The sequence below is a fragment of the Argiope bruennichi genome, chromosome 8 (genome assembly GCF_947563725.1).
Source record: "Argiope bruennichi chromosome 8, qqArgBrue1.1, whole genome shotgun sequence".
Lineage (NCBI taxonomy): Eukaryota > Metazoa > Arthropoda > Arachnida > Araneae > Araneidae > Argiope > Argiope bruennichi.
In genome coordinates, this window is record NC_079158.1 from 116,430,863 (window position 1) to 116,441,567 (window position 10,705).

General features: G+C 31.9%; 1 non-coding gene across 1 annotated transcript; it reads right to left on the bottom strand.

Annotated features, from left to right (window-relative positions):
* Positions 1–8,189: 8,189 nt before the first annotated feature.
* Positions 8,190–8,297, bottom strand: LOC129982004 (U6 spliceosomal RNA). Its single transcript, XR_008785409.1, has one exon. It is a non-coding gene; the product is annotated as a U6 spliceosomal RNA (small nuclear RNA).
* Between the last annotated feature and the right edge of the window lie 2,408 nt (positions 8,298–10,705).

Below are 10,705 nucleotides of genomic sequence, written 5' to 3' on the forward strand. Positions count from 1 at the left end.
AAAAGCGTAGCTTATTTGGAATTAAATCTGCAACAATACTGTATAACAAAGCCGCATCTCATCTGCTCATTCATTTTTTTCAGTGTTTTTTTGTAACAGTTGCTTTTGTTTTGGAAACCAGTAATTTATATTGCTACGTTATTTTTATAGAAAAATTAATGTACAACTCAATCTAGTTACATAAATCCAATGTTAAGTTATGATTTAAAGTTTCTAGGAAGATATTGTAGTAATTTAATTAAAAATTTGAATGTTCTTTCGATTAGCCATAAAATTTTCATCAGCTAACAACCAAATGATTAACTTCAAAGTGTAAGACTTATTTATTAATTCAAGAGCATATTTTTTAAAATTTACAATTATTAACAGGAATCTATTCGATAATACTGAACTTCAAATTTGGCGAAATTATAAGCATCACATTTCAGATCTCCATGCATGGGGGAAAATATATTTTTGTTATTATGTCTGTCTGTCTATGGACACATAAATCAAAATCACTTTGAGTTAAACGAATGGAAGTTAGAATAGGATCGTATCATCAGATTTGCAGTTTTGATTTATCAGATTTTGAACGAAATCCATTCATGGAAAGTTAGTCTGTCTGTCTGTCATTAGTGCTAGTGAATACGATAAATACGAAATGCAGAATAAAAAAAATTATGTCTAGTTTTAGTGTCTAATAAAGAAACCTGCATCAAATTTTGAAAAAAAAAAAAAATTTAAAAAAATCCGCCAATCGGTTGACATGGGCATTCGTATGCATGTAAACACGATAATTCAAAAGCGAAATATCTTTGATAAAGGCAGTTAGTATATGATTTTGCCACTAAAACTATAGTTTTATGTCAAATTTGAGTTTCAGTCAGTTGAAAATGCATACTTCGTTTTCTTATCTATACTACCAAAACACAAAACATTCATGTATGGAACTCTGAAGGCAAAATTCGCAGTGTTCATGGTCTTACCGAGTTTGATTATTTTCCTGTAGAGTAGAAAGGATATATCACGTTTTATTAAGGAATATACGAGAAAGTTTACTTTTTCTTTAGGAAAATTCAAAAATTAAATTGGCGCAACATATTCGACAATATCACATCATCATGAATTGAATTTATTGTTGGAAGCACGGAAAATTTTACTGAACACCATCTTTTTGGATGGATAGTATTTTTGTTTTTAATGGACAGTACTGTCTTTCTGAATGGATAGTATTTTTGTTTTTAATGGACAGTACTGTCTTTTTGGATGGAGAGTATTTTAGTTTTTAATGGACAGTACTGTATTTCTCAATGAATAGTATCTTTGTTTTTAATGGACAGTACTGTCTTTCTGAATGAATAATATCTTTGTTTTTAATGGACAGTACTGTCTTTTTGGATGGAGAGTATTTTTGTTTTTAATGGACAGTACTGTCTTTCTGAATGAATAATATCTTTGTTTTTAATGGACAGTACTGTCTTTTTGGATGGAGAGTATTTTTGTTTTTAATGGACAGTACTGTCTTTCTGAATGAATAGTATCTTTGTTTTTAATGGACAGTACTGTCTTTCTGAGATAGTATCTTTGTTTTTAATGGACAGTACTGTCTTTCTGAATGGATAATATATTTGTTTTTAATGGACAGTACTGTCTTTTTGAATGGATAGCACTGTCGTTTCAAATGGATCTTTCTGTTGACTTGACTGGTGACATTTACTCGCATTCGTGAATGCTGAATGTGACAGTCACATTCCCTAGCCATGCATCCATTGTTATTCAACTGTGAGTTACTCTTCAGATGACATTTCCGGAAGACAGTGTCGTCTGCGCAACGTCTTCTTGACAAATATCTGTAGAGTCCTTGAAGGCAAAGATACATTTGTGAAAAAAAGTCCCCAATTAACGTCAAGAAGTCTTAAAAAAGGATGCGTGACTTGGCATTTGAACCAAAGTACGATAATAGATCTCGTGAACCCAGTGGCCTTTACTGTCTAAGCCAGAATCAACTTGTTTCATGTATGTTTCCCCCCCCCCCCTCTTTTTCTTAAGAATACAAAGTAATTTAACTCTGTACACATTTGGAAACATGTCACTAATGACGTCTGTTGTCGGCTGGAAAAAGCTGAAACTAAATAACTATCAGTTCAAATCCGTTCTATCCTTAAATGCACTTTCATAGCGAAAAAAAAAAATTGAAGGAGATTCGTAGGAATGATTATGCGTTAGGTTTGATCAGTTTAAATCTATATAAAATTTTAGAACAAATTCGTCTACTGGTTGACTGTCTGTCTGTCAGTGTGTTTGTGAGTATGCGAACATGAAAACTTAATAACGCAAAGAGCTAGAAAATTAAATTTTGCTTATTAATTTTCAGAAAAAGAAAATTGTCGAACTTAGAATTGATTTAGTCAACTAAAAATGACCCAAAAAATCTTTTTCTATTCCTTCTAGTATAAAAAAGACATTCGATTTGTTTAGTTTGAAGCATAGCAGCATGATAATGCTTTTAAGCTAAATTCTTCTATCTTTATTTAATGATTAAAGTTTTCTTTTATTCTTAAAAAAAAGACAATGTACACAAAAGAAAGAACATTCAATAATATTGTAAGACGCTTGAACATAAATTTAGTTATTAAAACAATGGAAAATATTGTTGCAAAATATATTTAAAATTTTCTGAACAATTCGTTAGAATGAGAGAAAAATTCATAAAAATAACGAGATTATTAATGAATTTAATTTTTGAATTTTAAGATGATATAATTAAAAAAATTTTTATGCAATTATAAATTCCGAATTTAGTGAGAAAAAGATAAAAATTCAATTAATTATTAATTAAAATTCAATGAAAGCAGTGAAAAATGAACTTTCATAGTTATCATCCCCATTTTGGGATTTTTGTTGTGTGTGTGTGTATATATAGCCACTGTTTAATCGAACGTTTTGTATAATGACACATTTAAAAAATGATAAGTTGAATGCGTACAATATGCTAATCAAGTTCATGATCCAAGCTCTTATCCAAAAAAAATTTCTTAATATCACATTATAACTTGAATAATTTTGACGTAAATTGAGTTTATATATACAGGGTGATTCAAAACTCTTTAGTAAAATTTAAAACAATGGTAGAGCTTACTATTAGAAAGAAACAATTTTTTGTTGGGGGACGAAATAGCACCATCGATTTGCAGAAGATTTGATGACAGAAGAGGATATCTAATACAAAGAAACCTGGCAAATTCATGACAGATATGCTGGTAGTACGAGATGATACATGCAAACATATTCAAAGCAATTATACCAATTATAAATATCTATTATTTCTTAGTAAACAAAGACAAAAAGAAAAGACTTGAATAAAATATAGAAGAAAGCTGAAGTCTAAGATTTTGTTTGCATAAGAAATAATTGCTGTACGTCATCTGCTTTGCTGAAATGTTAAGGCTAAAATTCAGTAATCTATTTCACCACCATGTGTATCATTCGTTATGAATATATGTTTATATACGTTTTATTCAAAGGGAGAATTAAAACACATTATAGTACATAGACTAGTGAATAATATTTCACATAAGAAGTAATTCCAAAAGCATATATAATCCTACGCGTTTTCTGCAAATGGCAATAGAGGGCGAAGATATTACTGAGAGCATGCCTCACAACCTCTAGTGTGAATGAATTTCATCTAATATTTGACATAAATCAGCAAATTAGATGTAAAAGCAGGAGATTAAAATTCTTCTCTCTATTTCAAAGCTTATTTTGGTTGTTGTGGTTACAGATAAATAAAGATTCACATTTCCAAACAACGGGAGCGGTGACCCCAAAACTTTCTCGCATACTCTCTAATAAAGATATACCAGAGAACGCCTTGCATGGCACTGGCGTACAATAGTATTAACCTTTGATCTGAATATAGTAATAAATTACTGAATCTATCATGTGATCATTGGCGAGTTATTTGACGATTACGCCATGGTTTACGGTTAATAGCATCAAAAAATCGAATTTGTGTTTTGAATGCATTTTTCCCCAGCAGACTTAAACAAAAATTTGTTTAAAAGTTACATTGGCAGTCACAAAATCCTATATCAAATCTAATACAGTACATCCCGATTATCCGCGGAATTGGGTGGCGCGGCCTCCGCGGATAACAAAAATCGCGGATAAACCGAAAAAGGCTAAAAACGGGTATAGCAAAAGAGAAAACAGTCATTCCAACTTTGAAAAATCGTTTTATGTACAATAAAACGTAAAATAAACAGCAGGAAATGTTTCACTAACGCTTACTATTTTAGTATATCACTCAAAACTAACCAAAAATGCATTTTGTTAATGAAAACAGAAAAGTGCTTTGTACTTACGAGAGGCATCAAGGATACACAGAAAAATGAATACATATGTACTGTTTTAATACTGTAATGTATAATGTAATTACAAAAGCATAACTGTAAAACTGCACCTTTTTGAAGAAATCAGTCAAAAAAAAAAAAAAAAAAAAAAAACTTTGTGCGGCAGGCGTGGAAAATCGGGAGTCTACTGTATATTATTCTGTTTTTTTTTTCGGAAGTATAGACCGACAGATGGTTAACCCCTCGTTCTATATGGTCCAATATTTGATAGGCGTCTATACTATAGATAATAGAGATTAAAAACGAATTTCAACTACCTAGCTCTCTTAGTTTTGTAGTTATGACGTTAACTTTCTTTCAAATAGCCGTACAAATAGAATTTCTCTGAAAGGATCTTTCTCAAACATTGATAAGAATCGCACAAATTTGGTGTAAAAACCATATACCAAACTTCATCCGTCTAGCTCAAAGCGTTTTTGAGTTATATTTGTCCCAGACAGAAGGACGGACATTTTCTGAAAATGTGCTTTTCGAACTCAGGAAGGTCTAAAACCTGGCAATTCGTAAAAATCTAGAGTTCGAATTTTTTTGAAAATTACAAATCTAGAGTTCGAATTTTTTTGAAAATTACGATACTTTCTCTATACTGGTTACACGAAAAAGTAAAAATGTGATTCTCGAACTCATGGAAGAAGTCACGATTTGTCACGAAAATCACGAAAACGTCACGTTTTGCTTTCTTTTTGCACACTTTATGTAGGAGGAAGTAAAATGTCTCACTTAATAACACTGCTACCCTTGCAAAACGGCTAAGAGATTTTGTTGACTTCTAAGAATCCTTCGAAGCAAGTCTTTGTAAGAAGTTGTTTGAGTTCAAATCTGAAGTTTTGATCAAAAATTTAGTGAGTGGGCTGTATTTTAAGTAGAAAAAAGTTATAGTAAGACTTGAGAATAGAATTCGATTTCTTGCCAAGCATGACAAAATCGTGCAATCGTCTGAAGTCTCGCAAAATTCAGCCATAATAGGTGACTACAAGAAAGGATTACAAACGGCGTTTAGGGTTGCAGTAAAAGTCTTCAGAATAACTACGTTTGGAGAGAAATTGCCCAAAAAACAATTGAGAGTTGGCAGTCGGGCATTATTTTTAAGTCGAGCCATAACTTTGGAAATAAATAAATTAAATACACTTAAGTAATAGATTGTTCACATATTATGTTGAATCAATGAAAAATGAAGTTATCCAAAACAGTTTTACAAAATAATAATAATAATAATAATAATAACAGCAGTAATTAACCATTATAATAATGTTACGATTTCGAATTAGTTGTTGATGTTGTTTTAGCATAAACTGCTTTCTTTGTTCAGATGTTTTTATTGCATAGTATCTTGTTACACAAAACTTTATTTACCATTGAAATAAAAAAACGCGCGCGTGGAAAGCGCGTGAGTTATTAGAAACAAGGCATTGTTGAAAATGAGCAATTAAGTGCGGCTATTTTTCATCTTTCTCCCAGCAGCTGCGCGATTCACAACTGTCAAAAGATTCTAAGCATTCTTTTTTAAGGCGCCGACACCCAAAATAGCAACCGCTGGGCTAAATTTGTTCCCTTTGCGTTCCAAACGAGATGCTTGAACCCTTCGTTTGTAAAATAAGCTTACTGTTTTCGAACTTTTTTTTTTTTTCTTTCTTTCTTTTTCATTTCCCGATCGTCTGCGTGTGGCAAAGGATTACTGTATTACAATTCCTCCGAGAATTTTCTTACAAATTTCGTTGTTCTTGTTTTCAAATTTTAGACTCGAGTTCGTTTTACGTTCTCTCGATGCATTCATTTACAGGCTTACAGATACTTTTTAAATAATGTTGCAGGGATGCGTGTGAGCTGCTAAACTATGCACTAAGAACATAAATAAAATGTAAAAAGTTTTGAAAACACATCTTTTTAGTTTACTAGTTCATCTATGTATATATCTATGTATATAAAATTGAAAATCTGTTTGTATGTTTGTACCTTGTACAATTCCTCACTTCTTGACTGATTGGAACAAACTTTGTTATACATGTTCTTAGCACCTAGAAGGATTTATTGTGCTGTTACAAAGTTTCTTCGGTTTTATATATTGGGTGTAAAGGAGAATGAAAGCTCTAATTATTCTCCATAAATTCTGAACAAATCATTGTATAAAAAGGGGCCCCGGTGGCCGGCCGGATGGTAAGGTCTCGGTTTTGGAGCCGGACAATTTTAGGTTCGAGACCTGATTCCACCGAAAAACTGTCGTGTAAATAGGTATGATGCACGTTAAATCCGTCCGAGCCAAACGTCCTCCCATTGGTGAGGTAGGGAATTTGTAAAGGCGGGCCAGCTCAGGAATCGTCCAAGTCATCTGACCGTGGTTCAAAATTACGAGGTTCGCCCCAAAATATCCTTAGTGTTGTTTTAAAATGGGACGTTAATATAATAACTAAACTAGAAAAAGCTCCATAATAACTATTTTACGCAATCTTTAAATTTAAATAACGAGTAGCTTTTTAGTGACATAAATTTCATTTCCAAACATCTATTTCTATCATTCTAATTATTTTTTACAGATAATTTAAACATATTTAGTTATAATGTTTTTTCACTCCGTTGAAATATTAAGACTATTTTACTGCACCATTGTGTCTATCACTGCCGCGTTTTTTGTTAAAGTTATTTTCTCCAGTTATTTTCTTCTTACTTTTGCTAATCATATCTACTGATTATTAGCTTCAATTTATTGAATAGAATTCAATACAAAAGTAAATAAATAAACAAAATAATTTTTAAATATATATTTATTAAAATGTATATTTTGCACAAAAGTACATTGGCTTCTCAACGTTCTCATTGAATCTTATTTCGCGGAAATTATTCACTTCGGGATCATCTGAATTTTGCAATTGCTGAAATTCTGTTTCTGTAGCAGCTGATATTAAAACATCTAGCTATTACAATTAAACACTTCGTAATTTCAATCATCTTAACGAATTTATCCCATCATGGCCAAATTTTTAGTGACTTGTTAAGCCACAGCTAATTTCTGATAGGAAATATTTCTATCCTTTAAGTCCACCAAACTTTACCTTTCAAGTTACAAAAAATTCTTCAGAGAATTGTTAAAAAATCCCTAACTATGGCAAATCTAAATCAAAGGATCGTATGAGTTTTAACTTCAGTGCATTCAACATTGCTTGGAAGGAAAAGACGGATTCCTTTACAAAACTAATCATAGATTTGAGCCCGGACTTTGAAAAGATTGAAGCTGAAGATATCATTATATACTATCAGAAAACATCGCTTCAAAATGTATGCCAAATTTATCAAGATAGCTCTAAACAGGGGGAGGGTATTCCCCCCATTTTTATCCTTTACTTCTTTACTTTGTGGCTTAAAATGACGGGTGGGCTTAATAACAATAAGTGAATTATTCGGGTAATTATTACTCCGATCTCACTAAATAAATGTGGACTAGATGACAGCCGTTATTGGTATTCTTGCAACCAAGAAAAAAAATATTTACCATATTTGTTTGAACTGTTTGAAATATTTAATTCCTAGTTTGTTTGTTTTTCGCAAGACTCATTCTTGGCCATACTGCACCAAGTAGACTATAAAACCATAGAACAATCTATAAAAACACACATGAAATATAAAAGCAAGATGTAAAAGTGCAAAAAATAAAAGTTCAAGAATGTACAATGTTAATGAATTGAAATGAAATACTGTTTAAAAAAAAGCATTACAATGAATCGATGCAAAATGTCGAATATGGGCAGAAGTTAAAAAGTGTTAAATACAAGTATAAAAGTCAATGGTTTTTAAAATTAAAAAAGTTTAGAACTCTTCACGATTTTGCGTGTCATCCTTGAGCAAGGGGCAATGCTAATCTTCTCTGCTTCGTTCCAATTTTAACGTATGTACTGCCGAAGCGAGTACACATAGAAAGAACCTATGGAACAAAATAAACTTAATATCATCAATCGGAATTTTTCTCCGAAAACAGTTTTTCATAAGCACCATATACAAATTCTTGACCCATCGAATTGTTTTTGTAAATAGTCAATGATGGCATCTAATTTAGTTCTTCTTTCCAAAAAATTTTAATTGTCATTTTTTATAAAATTTTAACCATGATAAAAATTATGAATATGAATGTATTTTATAATTTTTTGTGGAATAGTAAGGCTTAAGTAAATAAATACTAAAGTTTAAACTGTAGGTATAAAATTTTCCAAAAGTAAAATTTTTAAAAATCTTTAGAAATATGGTTCTTTTTATTTCATCAGTGTAGTAGTGTGGAAAAGCGATGTTGTCTTTTACAAGATTGCTTTTCGCCGTTGACAGCTTGGTATACATTGTGACACGAATTTTCAAGTTTAATCAAGAACCATATTCCTAATTTCATCCTTCCAATTCAACGGTTCTTAATTTATGAATCCCCATTCTGACTCGGATTTACACGCTGATGGAATGATCCTTTTTAAACCAATCAAAGCACTTCTGAACTCTTGAAGACAAAAGTAATTAAATACATAATCTAAATTCAGAATACTGAATTGAAATTTGCCAAGTAATTATAATAATTTTAAATTCATTCATTTATTATTTTTAGGGAATGCAATTATTTTGGATTAATTTTCCTATTTAGAGTTTTAAAAAAAATGAAAAAAAAAAAAAATTATAAAAAAGGGATTTCAAACGGGTTTAAATAGTTGTGATTCCTCTCGTTGCATTTTCACACAACGCCTTCTTTCAAATTAACTTCTTTCATATTTATACAGAGAGAATTTTTAAATCGATTTCTTATTCACTTCCTATTGTACAGAAATTTTGAACAATGAATACAATTTTGTAATGTTTTCGATAACAATGTTATATTTTAATATTTTCAAAATTTGATTATATGTTAGTTTTTTTTATAATTAATTTAAAGATACCATTTTCAATTACAAATGCCGTTCTTTCAATCGGATTGTAAACGATTCTGACAGAATAAAGAATAAAAATATTTACTAAATGCAGTAGAACTCTAAATCAAATTAACTGGAACCAAGCCACACATGAACAACCGAATATTCGAATACTTGGAAAACAAATGAAAAAAAAAAAAAAAAGAAAAGAAAAGAAAAAAAACACAGATTATATCTTAGGAAATACCAGCAGAAGTGGTCTCGCTAAGTTTTCCCGCATATTCTCTAATACAGGTGGTATTCCCGTCTCACTCCTCATGTGGTTCTTGGGGCCTACACGTGAATGTGATGAGTGCTCAGATTTTTATGTTCGTATATCAGAATTTTGTGTTTTGTAGCATAGAATAGTAAAGACAAGCATTACTTCATTTTGATCTGAAGATTTTTTTTTTTCTTTCTTCCGTCAAAGCGATCTGGATGACTGGATAACTGATATTTAAAATTCTATTGCATTAATATTTCACTTCCAATTGATTAAATCAAAAAAGTTTAAATAGCAAATTTAGAATATTATAATAAGGTATAAAATTAAAAATAATAAATGGAAATATTTATTCTTAAAAATAAAGTATTGTTACGGATTCCACTACTACTAAGTCTGCAAAATTACCGGGTTCGTTTGTAGTGAATGTATGGTGTGAAAACAATCAGCAAGCCTCAGTAGGAAAACAGCAACGACATTTATTAGACACGAATACAAAGACGATAAATACACAGTCGAGACTAAAACAGGATAGCACACTACAACAGGCAGTTATCGGCCACTGCACACAAAGCGGCCAGACAGAATTCAACAAGAGAGGGGATCCTCGGAGCTTCGCTCTACGGTCTCTCCAAACGGCTGAAATTCTCCACTATCTCCTCGCTTTTGCTGTATGCAACTGCCGACTCACTACTACACGATTAGCTACTTCACATATGACATGGTGCTGCTTCCACAATGAACACAGCAGTTCAGAAAGCTCGGACTCCACACAACGCTGGAACTTCACCGTTGCCTCGCTGTCCTCTCGACGACTCATTACTTGTCTATGACTCCGACTACAATTCCGATTCAATTGCAGCTTGAGACTGATGGCCTTTTATAATTTTCGGGAGGCGAACCGAGGAGGTTCGGGACCAGTCAGGAGCATCTCAATTCCTATTGGGTGAATCGTTAAAATCCTAGAAGTTTCCAGGAATACCTATTTTGTCGCCAAATGGTAGCCAAGCTCCGAGATCGCTGATATGACACCCGATCAGCACCCACAGGGCTGATCGTAAAACGGTCTTTTCAGTGATTCGACCAACCGTGCTGGGGAAGCAATCTTACCGGCTTATAATAGTATGTTATAAGAAGGTAAGGATTTAATTGTTCATAATTACTGCTACTAT